This window comes from Lolium rigidum, chromosome 3 (assembly GCF_022539505.1).
Source record: "Lolium rigidum isolate FL_2022 chromosome 3, APGP_CSIRO_Lrig_0.1, whole genome shotgun sequence".
Classification (NCBI taxonomy): domain Eukaryota; kingdom Viridiplantae; phylum Streptophyta; class Magnoliopsida; order Poales; family Poaceae; genus Lolium; species Lolium rigidum.
The window spans coordinates 187,456,179-187,469,539 of record NC_061510.1 but is presented as its reverse complement, the minus strand read 5'-3'; positions in this window follow the sequence as shown (position 1 = coordinate 187,469,539).

Genomic DNA, 13,361 nt, shown 5'->3' with positions numbered 1-13,361 from the left:
CCAACATCCCAAATCTTCGACATCTTCTACTCACTATATCACCTCCAACTTAAGCACCATCAGTCCCAGCCTTGCCATCCTGGAAAAAAAAGAGCAGTCATATTTGAAATCAATATTTTTCAAACGCAAGACAAAGATATAAACTAGTAATGCATCAGACTTGCAAACAGATCACAGATAGTAAAACTAGCAAACACACAACAACCAGAACAATAGCTGCAAGTAGCAGTAGTGTTGTAGTACTCAAAACCAATGCAGTTGCTGCTCACCCTATTTTCGAAATTAGAGTGCAATATATGTATGTACATTGCACGGGTTGAATCAAAGCACACTATACCAAAGAGCAGGCAAAACAAAATTACGAACTATCAACATATTACTCTATAAATTTACGTCAGAAATATTTACTATAGCTCTCTAAATTCACTCGCGGGAACAAGAAGAAGCATTGCAGAACAGTAAGTCATGCAGCTAGAACCAACAATAGATGACATGGTTCATAATATTTAAGCCAATGGACGATGTACTCCAGCCTAACCTGGTTAAGAAGTACACCGGAACCATAAAGAGCATAATGGAACTAGCATCCAATGTTATATATTGCCGTAATGAATAGTAATACAATTGCTAGTCTAGAATTGTTCTATAGTGCAAATAGTACTGCCCCATACCTCTGCGGTGATCATGCATGCTTGACCAATTGGGTTGCATCCGCCTTTGTGCGTGCATCATGAACATCGGGTGAGTCATTACCGCCATAGAAACCCCAGATTCCGAGGCGACCTCTGTGTTGATGATTTTTGCGAAAATGTCTTGGATGCATCTAAACTCTGTCTTCCAATCAAATGGATTGGACTCAAGATGAGTACCAAACAACCGAATATCTACACCTTTGTTTAAATGCTGATGTGAACTAACAAATATGTCCATATGGTAACAGATGTGGTAGCCACAGGACACGCTATCCTGATGTTGTGTGCAACTAACCTCTGTGTAATTCTTGAAGCGTGCAGGACCTCTATTTGCTTTTGGCACAATTCCACCTTTAAAACTATGTTCGAAGAGAGCAACATCCAGAATCTTCGACAACACTTTGTAATCCTTTTCACCGCATTGTTTTAAAGTGAATCCACGTAAAAAAGCCTTGCATTCGCTCACCGTTTGTATAATCAGAACCCAGTGACCCCTGCACATACATGTGTATTATGCCAAAGAAGATCTTTTGATTGAGGAAAGTAAAGTTCCGATCAATCACTGCATACAGTCATTTTTTTAACAGGGTTCACTAATTTTTTTTATTATAAAAATAACAACTCCATTACATACAGTGAAGGTTTTATTTCTACTAATTATTATGGGCAAACATCTTTTAAAGTTAGAGGTTACATGTGCTGGTGCAGAAATAGCAACAGAGGAGCAACAGAGTAGAACTTTAATCAATTAAGACTGAGTAGGACTTACGTTGGATTGTAGGGCACTAGTATGTGCAATGCAGGAAATATGCACTCCCTCTGAATAAGCTCAAACATAGAAGGCATTAATCAGAGCAAGTCAATGGTAGCAAAAAATATTCTTAAGCTTTCGAAACGCATGCACCACACACGAGACCTTAAAAAACAGAGATATAGCCTAGCAAGTAACTCTTCTGTGTTTCATATGCTCTTGTTTTTGTCAATACTCCACAAACAGGTTGAGGCAGAACAACAAGGCAAAATAAAATGTTGGAAGGCCTGTAAGCTTGTTAGAGAGAGCTAGAATGAGGTGATACGGTGGTGCCTCCTGGATCTCTACAACAACAAAATTGAGTCAAAAGAATCAGCCGTACTCTATATTACTAGCAGCCTGGGTTGGGAGCGGAGGTGGTCTATTGAATTCGACCAGCCTGTCCTGCCGCTGCTGCTACAACGCTAGCATATGGCCACGAGCTGGGCATCTTAGCCCCTTGCAATTTTACGTCAGCTTGTAGTTTGGGTACTGCTAAATTTTAATTTCATTGGTAAGTTCTTCCACCGTCTCCTGATTCAAATGGTGATACCAATGTTCAATTCCAAAAGATAGGCATTGGTCGATCACCAATTAGACTGCAAATTGGAAAGCATATATTGTGCCAAAATGGGAACCGCATATTCAGGTACCTTCAGGTGTAGATCGGCTTCGAGGAGCAGTGGACGACACCGGAAAGAAGGTGCAAAGCGGCGTCCTCGAGCTGCGGCGTCCTTGCGTCGTGTGGACGGGCGGCGCGGCGTTGGACCTAGGGAAATGGAGCGATTTTGTGATGCAGGGAGGCGTTCGTGCGTCGGCTGGCGGCGCGACGTCCAAGGGCGGCAGCTTTGCGGATTTCAGGGCCGCACGTGAGATTCGGTGAAGCTCGCGTCCGGGCAGAGCGTCCTGGCGTCGGGCGGCGGCATTGGAGGGGCTGGTGCCGTTGGGCGGCGGTGGTTGGAGGATCTGGCAGCGTTGGAGGGAGCAGGGAGGCGGACGGTTTGGGATTAGGAACTAGTTCGGGTTTGACCGAAGAGTCTCACTGATTATTTTGGCCAAGTCCCACGCACTCTTTTCTCCGTTATTAAAAGAAATTCCTTCTTTCAATTCACCGTGGAATTTAATTATATGCGATGACAAATACAGCGTCATCCTACAGATCCAGCTTTTCTACTGCAAACGGGTTGATCAATGGATCTTTTGTAGCCGACTCTATGTCTACTGCGAGCTGTAGTCCAGCGCGACTCCGGTTGGATACGAGGCCGCCGCGATTCACGCCTATGTTCGGCCGAACGCGCGACACTCTAGGGCACATGCCTAGTGACAGGCTCTAAAAGAGCCCGTCGCTAGCTACTTTTCCCTTTTCGCCGGCCTCCGAAAAAATAACGAGTGACATCTTTTTTATGCGCCTGTCACTAGTACTCTCTACTAGTGACAGACTTATAGGTGTCTGTCGCTGATTATGGTTACTAGTGACAGGCATAATTTTGCCTGTCACTAATCATCTGGCGGCTATAAGCTTTTCTGCAGTAGTGCGCATACATGATTTTTCTGGTTTGAATATGTCTAGACCTTGTTTATCAACTTAATTTTATGCTTATTATATGACATAAGAAGACTATGTGCATTGGTTTTTTATTTTTTTGATTTTTTTGAATTTTATCCCCATTTGTTGAATCTTGGTCAAATCCTAGGTTTGACCAAGATTTAAACAAGTTTAAAACATGAATATGAAAAGTAACATGCATGGATCCTTCTTAGTCACTCCAAAATGAAGCTCGCAAGAGGTTTTTGAAATTTCCATGATTTTTCTGGTTTGAATATGTCTAGACCTTGTTTATCAACTTGAATGCTTACTATATGACATACACAGACTATGTGCTTTCGTTTTTGTTTTTTTTTTTTTGAATTTTATGCCCATTTGAATCTTGGTCAAATCCTAGGTTTGACCATGACTTAAACAAGTTTAAAACATGAATATGACAAAGTAAGCATGTATCCTTCTTAGTCACTCCAAAATGAAGCTCTTGGGAGGGTTTTTGAAATTTCCATGTTTGAAACCAAAAACCACTTCTCTTCACCATGCATGCTTGACTTCATAAGATAGAGTTTAGGGTTAGGGGGTAGATACATGATTTTTCAAGTTTAATATGTCTAGACCTTGTTTATCAACTTAATTGAATGCTTACTATATGACATAAGAAGACCTTAGTTTTTCATTTTTTTGTTTTTTTTTTGAATTTTTATGCCCATTTGAATCTTGGTCAAATCCTAGGTTTGACAAAGATTTGAACAAGTTTAAAACATGAATATGAAAAAGTAAGCATGTATGCATCTTAGTCACTCCAAAATGAAGCTCTTGGGAGGGTTTTCGAAATTTCCATGTTTGAAACCAAAAACCACATCTCTTCATGCTTGACTTCATAAGACAGAGTTTAGGGTTAGGGGGAGATACATGATTTTTCTGGTTTGAATATGTCTAGACCTTGTTTATCAATTTATTTGAATGCTTACTATATGACATAAGAAGACTATGTGCCTTGGTTTTTCATTTATTTTGATTTATTTTGAATTTTATGCCCATTTAAACAAGTTTAAATCATGAATATGAATAATTAGTCACTCCAAAATGTAGCTCTTGGGAGGGTTTTTGAAATTTCCATGTTTGAAACCAAAAACCACTTCTCTTCATGCATGCTTGACTTCATAAGACAGAGTTTAGGGTTTGGGCTAGAAAGCACGCGCCGACGCGTGGACGCAATTTATTCTCTGTCCCCCTGACATGCACTTGCCAGTGTCTTCAACAATCTGACACGAGCAGTGAAGCTTTTATTGGAGCCCAGCGGAGAGGGGCTCCATTTCTCGAGCGGTAGCGAGGTGACATGCACCCCGTGTGACATGCGGCCTAAATCCAAATTTAAACATTGCGAAAAAATCATGCACGTTCACAGCACATATTAAGATAACCCCTAAAAATTTCAGATCAAAATTCGAAACATACATCGAGAAACAAAAAAGAGAAACTCAGATGTGAATAGTCTACAGAGAAACTCATATTTGAATTCGGGAACTATTCATGACAGATTTCTCTTTTTTGTTTCTCGATGTATGTTTCGAATTTTGATCTGAATTTTTTAGGGGTTATTTTAATATGTGCTGTGAACATGCATGATTTTTGTCAGATTTGTTTGCAATGTTTAAATTTAAATTTAAACCGCATGTCACACGGTGACATGCAATAGGTGCATGTCACCTGATCTGCGGTGACGCTGGGCTAAAAAGAAGACCTTTTTTTTCTCCATCAAGTCAATGAAAAAATACCCCTTTTTTCACCTTGCGCGACATGAGGAGCAGTTCGACCGGGGCGAGTACTGTTATCGGGTCTGGTCGTCGTTCTCCTCCTCCCCACCTCATTTCCTCCACTGTTTCACATATTTTAGCTTCTATTTATGCGGTGCCGTGGAGGTGGGGGTCTGGTCGTCACCCTCCTCCTCCCCACCTCATTTCCTCCACTGTCTCGCAACTCCTTGATCTACTACTCCTATCCATATACATGCCACTCAAATGGATGTATTTGTAGATACATCCATTTTAGTGGCAGTTAGTATGGACCAGAGGAAGTACTAATAATATGAGGCATGTTTTTGAGTTGGCCCTGTTTAGTAGAGTTTACATTTGAGAGTTTACATCTTTCTACCACCATTATTTTTGATTTAGCTTGTCTTTTGTGCCCACCATTTTATCGAGCAGGGTTAATGCAAGATCCATAGCAAACTAGCTTGTCATGACATTTTTTTGGTGGAGTGCATCTTCTCATGGCGAGCTAGCGACTTTGCCTACTATAGTTTTTTTTTGTTGAACTACATTTTTTGGATTTTCCCATTTTATTTGTGCACAAGCTATGAGCCGCCCGCAATTCAGCACCATATATTGGAGTAGGATATTAGCAGGATGCTATCTTCTAGGGCTTTCTTTTCCCCTATATCCAGCCCCACCCACGGACAAGCAAGGGCCTCTCTCCCTACCTCGCTCCTAGTCCGTCTCGCTCCCTCTCAGTCCTCCATCCGTAGCCGACATCCACCGCGCCGGAGCCAGCTCAGCGACGCCGTCAACCACACTCCGTCCGCTTCGTCGGATCTGCTTCCCCGACTCACTGGTTCATCGTACCGGCCAGCGAGATCGGTACACAAAGCGCCACCATGATCCACCAAACCAAACCAAACGGCCAACGCGCCACCTCCCCAGTCAACCAAGGTTGAACACTTTGTCCGACAGTTTTTGTTATGTATTTGATTTCCGAGACTAGTTTATTGCTTGCTTCCACTGCTTGTTATTAGCATCTGTTTTTTTTGTAATGCCTGGTAGATATTCCACTCGAGAATGCCTACGAAGAATCTCGGAGGCAAAATATCTTGCAGAATAAGATAATTGCAGCCTCGATTGGCATACTGTGGAATGGGACAAAATCACCGCACCCCAAGTCGTTGCCGAGATTTTTCACCCGTGTGATGTGCCGCCAAAAGGACGATCCCGTGGGGCTGCTGCTGAAGAAGGTATTTAGCCGCACTGCTCAAATTTCATATTTGTTGTTTGCTGAATGATTTGATGAACTTTGATTTACAGCAGCTAGCCACTGCTCATGTTCCTAACAAAGACAGTGAGCGCGCCAGATGATGCGTACATTGGTAGAAAGGAGGCGGGATTTGGTCCTATTGTTCTAGCAAGCAATCATTTGAGGGGCCACCTAGGATCAGCACATCTGGATCCTCCTGAGCTCAACATTAAGGAGGTAATTTTATAATAGTGTTTTAAACATGACATAATCTAATGTACTGAAAGAGATCAAACTCGTCAACAGGAGTGGAGTGGTATAGATGGTAGAGATATAGATATAGATTTCAGATTTCCTAATTTTTTCTTCAAAATAGGGTCGCCCCGGCCTCTGCATCCAAATGATGCACCCACCCTTTTATTGCAATGATTTAGACTCCATTTAAGGTTTAGAAACTCATGGGTTGCTCAAAGTGGTGACATGAATCAACCAACATATTTCCTTTTAATTTGCCGATTGATTTAATGCATGGCAAATCGCATAAGCAAGTGACTGCTCATGTCCCTGCCAAGCAGCATTGTAGCACGGATGTCCGAGTTCCGATGATGCAAACGTTTGTAGGAACAAAACAGAAGGATGTGGCACTCGGGGAAGCTAAGATTAGGCGTCTTCAAAAGGACTTGGATGTGGCCACTTTGCGGAACAAAGAAATGAACCGAGGATGGAATTCTACAATTCAAGATGGCCTACATGCTGTTGCTGATCTGCAGAAGCTAGTGGTTGGCAACTTGGTTACCGCTTTGGCTGATGCAGATGTCCATGAGATCAACTGGACGATCTTGGAACAGGTGAAAGCACGAGCAGAAACTCCGCACTCATCTTTGTAGGTAGATGATTTTCAAAGGGTGATGCAAGAGCCGCTATATGAATAGATTATTGTTTCAGTTGATGATGTCCCTGGTTCTTTTGTTTACTTATGTGCTGGTAGTACTTAGGGGAACTAGCTTGTACAAGTAATTTTTCCGATAAAGTTGTACAAGTAAATGGCACATGCTTCGCATGTTTGACCAATTAAGTTAAAAAGCTTCACAAAATCCTGCTATCATGTAGGCGGGCTTGCATTCGCTTTCAACCCAAGTGACTGTTGACTGCAATCTGTAATATGTACCCCTCTGTTGCACTTAATGGTATCCAAGCCCTTGGGCCCCCCTCCTTTGTTAAAAAAAGATCGAATTCTTATTGCATCGAAGTTGTTTCACTAAAAAAAGAGCTCTCACATGCAAGGCACGTGCAATTTACTAGTATATACTACTAGTAGAGATGGTACACCTAGACATTGGAGATTTGTTTGTTTTAAAGATATTTTGAATTGTGTACAAGATGGAAAATATAACTTTAGCAAATTCCTAGTATTTTTCATGGTCGATGTAAAAAAAGTATTTTTCATGGTTGATGTAAAAAAACAAGTTTTTTTCATGGTCGATGTAAAAAAAAAAGAGAAAACATGTCTCATAAAAAGCCTTATGGTTATCATAATTTTTTACGGAGTAATGAGGCCTAAGGCCACGTGGGTTGCCCGATCTCACGAATTGACCGAGGGAAAGGCAAGGGAGAGGAAGAACATGAAGAACACGACGATGAACACGATGAACACACGCAAACGCACACCAACCCAATACAATTCGGTTTACACCCGATAGCCCGAACCACTATCCCGATAGAATCTCTCAAGAGAAAGACACGTGGTAGAATCCCCGAGAGGAAGATCGGTATACGATCGGTAGAATCACACGAGTGAGAGACCGGTGGTAGAATCACAAGTATCAGAGACTAATCATATAAGGAGTGCCTTGTACAATAGATTTGGGTAAATCTAAGGAGGGGGTTTCCCTAATCCCAAAGGGATGGTGGAGGCATGAGCCAAATTCTAGTTCATCAACTCTTCCTCATGAAGGGGGATGTGGGAGTCTATATATAGGGAGCCACTAAGGAGGGGTAGTTTAGGGAAACAAGGGGGTACATGGGCCTTGGCACGAATTGACTTATGGCAGGCGCCTTCTCTTCTTGGCGACCTCGGACGCTCTTCTTCCTTCTTCTCTTCCATGCCTCCGTGACCTCGGCCTTGAGTGTGGTTCTTGACGTTGACGCACATGATGAAGCGAAGACCGTAGGTCGGGCTGCATCATCTCCCCCCACTTGAAAAAGAGTCGTCCTCGACGATAAGTCTTCATGAATGTGTAGAGGAGGTAGATGACACCAACGCTTGAATGTCCCTTCACTTGTCAAGAGCCCTATCAATAGCATAAGAAAATCAAAGGAGCAATCAATGCGTAGCCAAAGTTCAATGTATTTAGGAAGAGGGCGCAAGTAGAAGGAGGTCACCTTATCAAAGTGTCGGTGTGCTCTCATTGAGAGATCTTGTGTAGTGGAAGTGTGCGGGCAAAACCACTCATTGGAGCTCACTTGTATCATGCTCTCAAGAGCTCTTTTGTCAACTCGTGCTCAATCGAGGTTGACATTGGAGTTTGGGTACCTACACACATGTTAGACAACAAGAACAACGTGTGTGCATGGTATATGAACACATCATCCATCATGATGCGCCATTTCTTTTGCACATCACCATTAGCGGTAAGCAAGATATTATAGTACACATGGTGAATATGCGGGGAAAACTTAGGAACATGCTCAACATGGATATATGCAAAGTCTCCAAAATTTGAGAGAGCTATGGGGGCAATCTCATTTACAAGTATATTAACACTATTGCAAGCCAAGCATTGGAAAGAGAAATTGTTCATCATTTTGGTTGCATTAATGGGAGAATATTTCAAGCATGTAGCACAAAACATGTTCAACATTTGATCATTGTTATCGACAAACCTAGGGAAAGAGCAATTGTTCAGCAAGGTTGTCACAACACAAGCATCATTATCAACATTGCAAGCAATACATGGGAAAGAGAAATTGTTCGACATATTGCAAGCAATAGGATAGAAATCGAAACACTCATAGCATGGCATGGTCAAAGTGTCACAAGAAACTACTTCCACATGATCAAGAATGGTGGCATCACAAGTATCACAAGGGAAAGTGAAAGAAGCATATGACATAGCAATAGGATCATCCAACTCATGCAAGCACTCACAAATCATCATGTCCACTAGTGGGATCATGGCATCATCAACACCTATATAGGTACATTTGTAGTCCCGCTCATATGAGGTAGGTGTTGGGGAAGTGGTAGGCTTCTTGTGGCCTCCATGTTCATCTTCAATCAAGCATGGTGTGATATCATCATCTTCATGCACCATGTACATCTTCTCCATGATCGGCGTCTCGTCATCCATGGAACCTAATGAGACACAAGGAAACACACTAGAGGTAGAGGGTAAGATGTTAGAATTGAAAATGGCCTCACATGACCTATCAACTACCACTCTCATCTCACTTGGTGTATCACTCATGCTCTCGAAGTGGAGGCACTCATCAAGCTCACATATAGTGGAGTCACTCATCTCACATATAGTGGAGTCGCTTATCTCACATATAGTGAAGTCCCTCATCTCCATGGCAATGGCGTCGTCGATGTCCAAGCAACCTAGCAAAGAGGAAGACAACACAAGAGGAGTAGAGGTTAAGTTGTTAGAAATCAAAGTGTCCTCACTCAACTCATGGGGTGTGTCACTCTTGCTCTCAAGAAGTTTGAAGTATGCGTTGCACTCGGCTTTATCATTGGGTGTCAATTGGGCTTCTCGAGCATCTAGCTCGGCGAAGTATGCTCTCATCTCGGCTTGTTCTTGTGGGGTCATCATGTATATCTCACTAGGATAGGTGTATATGTATGGTGGAAGGAAAACTACACAAGTATCCCACCTTTCAAGAAAGTATCGGAAAAATGGTTCAAGTCAAGAGTAAAGCCAAAATGTATCGGGGTTACTCATACACACACTCAAAGCACACGCAAAAGGCTAAGAACTCTATATGTGGTGGGTAAGGGGTGGATAGCAAACGAAAAAGATCAACGAAAAAGTCTATTGTCAAATGTGGGTAAAATCCAAAGTCAAATGTCAAAAGTGGTGATCTATGTTAAGGAAACACGGAAACACACACAAGGAGGAACAATGGGGTTAGCGCGACCAAGGAAGTGAGCAAGTGACAAAATGGTCCTAGCGAAGACTATTAGCTCGGTGTCACGACAACACAAGAGAGACGGTAGCTCGGTTGCATATGAGAGAAGCAACAAGATTTGCACAAGGGCCACTCTTCTCTTATCTCTCTTAGTGCTCACAAGCTTTGCACTTCTCGATATCGGTGGACACACACTCTTTTGTATTTCCTTTTCTTTTTCTCTTTTTTTTCACTTTTTTTGTTTTCTCTATGCTTAGAAGCTTTATTTTTCTCTATGTATATGTCACACTTTTTCTTCTTTTGTGTATCTTTCTCACCGAGCTTGCTTCGGAGCTTTGCTTAACACAACGCACACACACCCTCTCACGATCGTGACACTTGTGCAATGCTTCGCAACGCTCGGAAAGCCACTCTCAATGGGATAGGTACGCAAAGGAAGAAAGGGGCTACAAGGGGTAGGGGAGGCAAGTTATACCTATTGACGTTAGGCGGTGTCAAGCACACGAACTTGCGATGATGGTGATGACGGTGGTGTCGAAGATGCGCCGGAATCCGGGGTGCCGATGCCGTTGTCGCGGTGTTGATGTAGGCGCGGAAGCGGCTCTCATGGACCAAAGGCACTCCAAAACGGAAACCGGGCGAATTAAGTCAATGCCCGAAAAGTTGGGTCAAAACGAGCTCGAAAGTTGGGCTCCAAAAATTTCGGAAAAGGTGTCAAAATTAGAGTCACGATATTGTGAGATGGCTGTAAAAGTTTGGAGTCAAACGGGCTCCGAAGAGTTGTCAAAATTTGGAGCAAAAAGTGGAGTCAAAATTGGACGAAACTGTGTCAAAACCGGTCAAGGAGCCGGTTGGACCGGGTCTGGGGCCGGACCATCCGGCGTGCCGCCCGGTTGGCGCCCGGTCCGAGCTGATTTTGCGAGATATCCGGCGTGCCGCCCGGTTTTGCTCCGGTTTCGAGCTGGGCGCTATGTACGCGGGCGGCAAGGCGGAGCTGGGGATTGCACGAGCTGGGCGGAAGCTAGGGGAGCGGCGCGCGGTGGTGATGCTGGCGGTCTGGACGCGCGCGGAGGAGCGCTGCCGCGTGCAAGGCCAGGGGCGGGCGAGCGCGGGCCAGGCTGCTGTCGGCGCTGAGAGGCGAGCAGCGGGGCGGCGGTCTTGGGCGCTGCGCACGCGCGGGGTCGAGTGGCGGGCGGTGGGGCCTGGCGGAGGCGGTTGGTGGCGGCGCTGCGCGCTGGTGATGCGGCCAAGCGGGCTTGCTGGGGGAGGTTGAGCTGCTGGCTCGCGCGGCGAGTGGAGGAGCCAGTAGGAGTGCCCGTTGACCGGGAACAACACGCTGGAATAGTTCGTCCTCACGAACAGCACGACGAACAGCCTCACAAATTCTCAGATTTCTCAAGGAATAGGTCAAACTGGAGCACGAAAATTGAGGAAGACGTAGATCAACACAAGAGACAACAGATCCGTGGACCAAAACCACAATTAACTCAACAAATTCACAGATCAAATTTCAAGCTATTTTTTGGGGCAAATTTTTTTTTTGGAAAATTTTTGGGCGAAAATTGGTTAAATTGGAGGGTCAAATTCGTGGCAACCTTCGCTCTGATACCATATAATGAGGCCTAAGGCCACGTGGGTTGCCCGATCTCACGAATTGACCGAGGGAAAGGCGAGGGAGAGGAAGAACACGAAGAACACGGCGATGAACACGATGAACACACGCAAACGCACACCAACACGATACAATTCGGTTTACTCCCGATAGCCCGAACCACTATCCCGATAGAATCTCTCAAGAGAAAGACACGCGGTAGAATCCCCGAGAGGAAGATCGGTATACGATCGGTAGAATCACACGAGTGAGAGACCGGTGGTAGAATCACAAGTATGAGAGACTAATCATATAAGGAGTGCCTTGTACAATAGATTTGGGTAAATCTAAGGAGGGGGTTTCCCTAATCCCAAAGGGATGGTGGAGGCATGAGCCAAATTCTAGTTCATCAACTCTTCCTCATGAAGGGGGAGGTGGGAGCCTATATATAGGGAGCCACTAAGGAGGGGTAGTTTAGGGAAACAAGGGGGTACATGGGCCTTGGCCCGAATTGACTTATGGCAGGCGCCTTCTCTTCTTGGCGACCTCGGATGCTCTTCTTCCTTCTTCTCTTCCATGCCTCCGTGACCTCGGCCTTGAGTGTGGTTCTTGACGTTGATGCACATGATGAAGCGAAGACCGTAGGTCGGGCTGCATCACGGAGTAACTCTTTTTTACATAGCCCAAATTACTATTCGATTTTCCATTGAAATATTTTATGTGTATATAGCAAGCAAAGAAGTACACATGCATTTTTTGTTTTATTATTTTTTGACATTTCAAAATGTATAGAAGATGAATTTCGAAATAAAGAGATCATATGCACCCAAGAACCAACAAGCATATCCCCTTGACCCCGAACCTACTCAGGGCCCTTTTGTTGTGGCTTTTTTTGGCTTTTGGATTTTGGAAGCCAAAAGAAAAGATCCTTTTGTTTTTGGCTTCCAAAATCCAAAAGCCAAAAAAGCACCTATTTAGGTGTTTTTTTTGGCTTTTGCCAAAGCCAAAAAGCCAAAAAAAAAGCCACAACAAAAGGGCCCTCAGCTTCAGACCTGGGATTTCGTAGGCTAGGGTTCCACAGTTTTCCACCAACCAGTAATAATTTCAACTCTGCCCCAAAATTCCCGCCGAAATCCCCCCCGCTTCCAAAATTCAAAGCGATGTGAAATAAGTACAGTGCCGATCTTATCCCCCCGGACCGCTCAATTCAGACCTATCACCGGCGGCGCCGAACCCCGCATCTCTCTCTCACGCTTCCACCTTGCATGACCCACCGGATCATCTCACACGCCGGCGCCGGCGCCGGCCCACTGTCCCACTCCCACACCAGCACTACGGCCTTCTCATCGGCCACCGTAGTGACCGACGACGTTCCACCGTCTCCCTTGCTTTTTAGCAAGCCGGAGTAGCTTCCACCTCCCCCCACCCCCACCGACGACCACCGTACCATACGAGCTCCTCCGTAGCCGACTTCCACCGCCGCCTTGTCAGCGACATTCACCATCGCCGGGTTCTCGTATCTTAATCCCCGACTCCTTCCGTCCACCGGACTGGAGAGATGGGTACACAAAGCGCCTCGATGGTCCACGGTAGGAAACCAAAGCG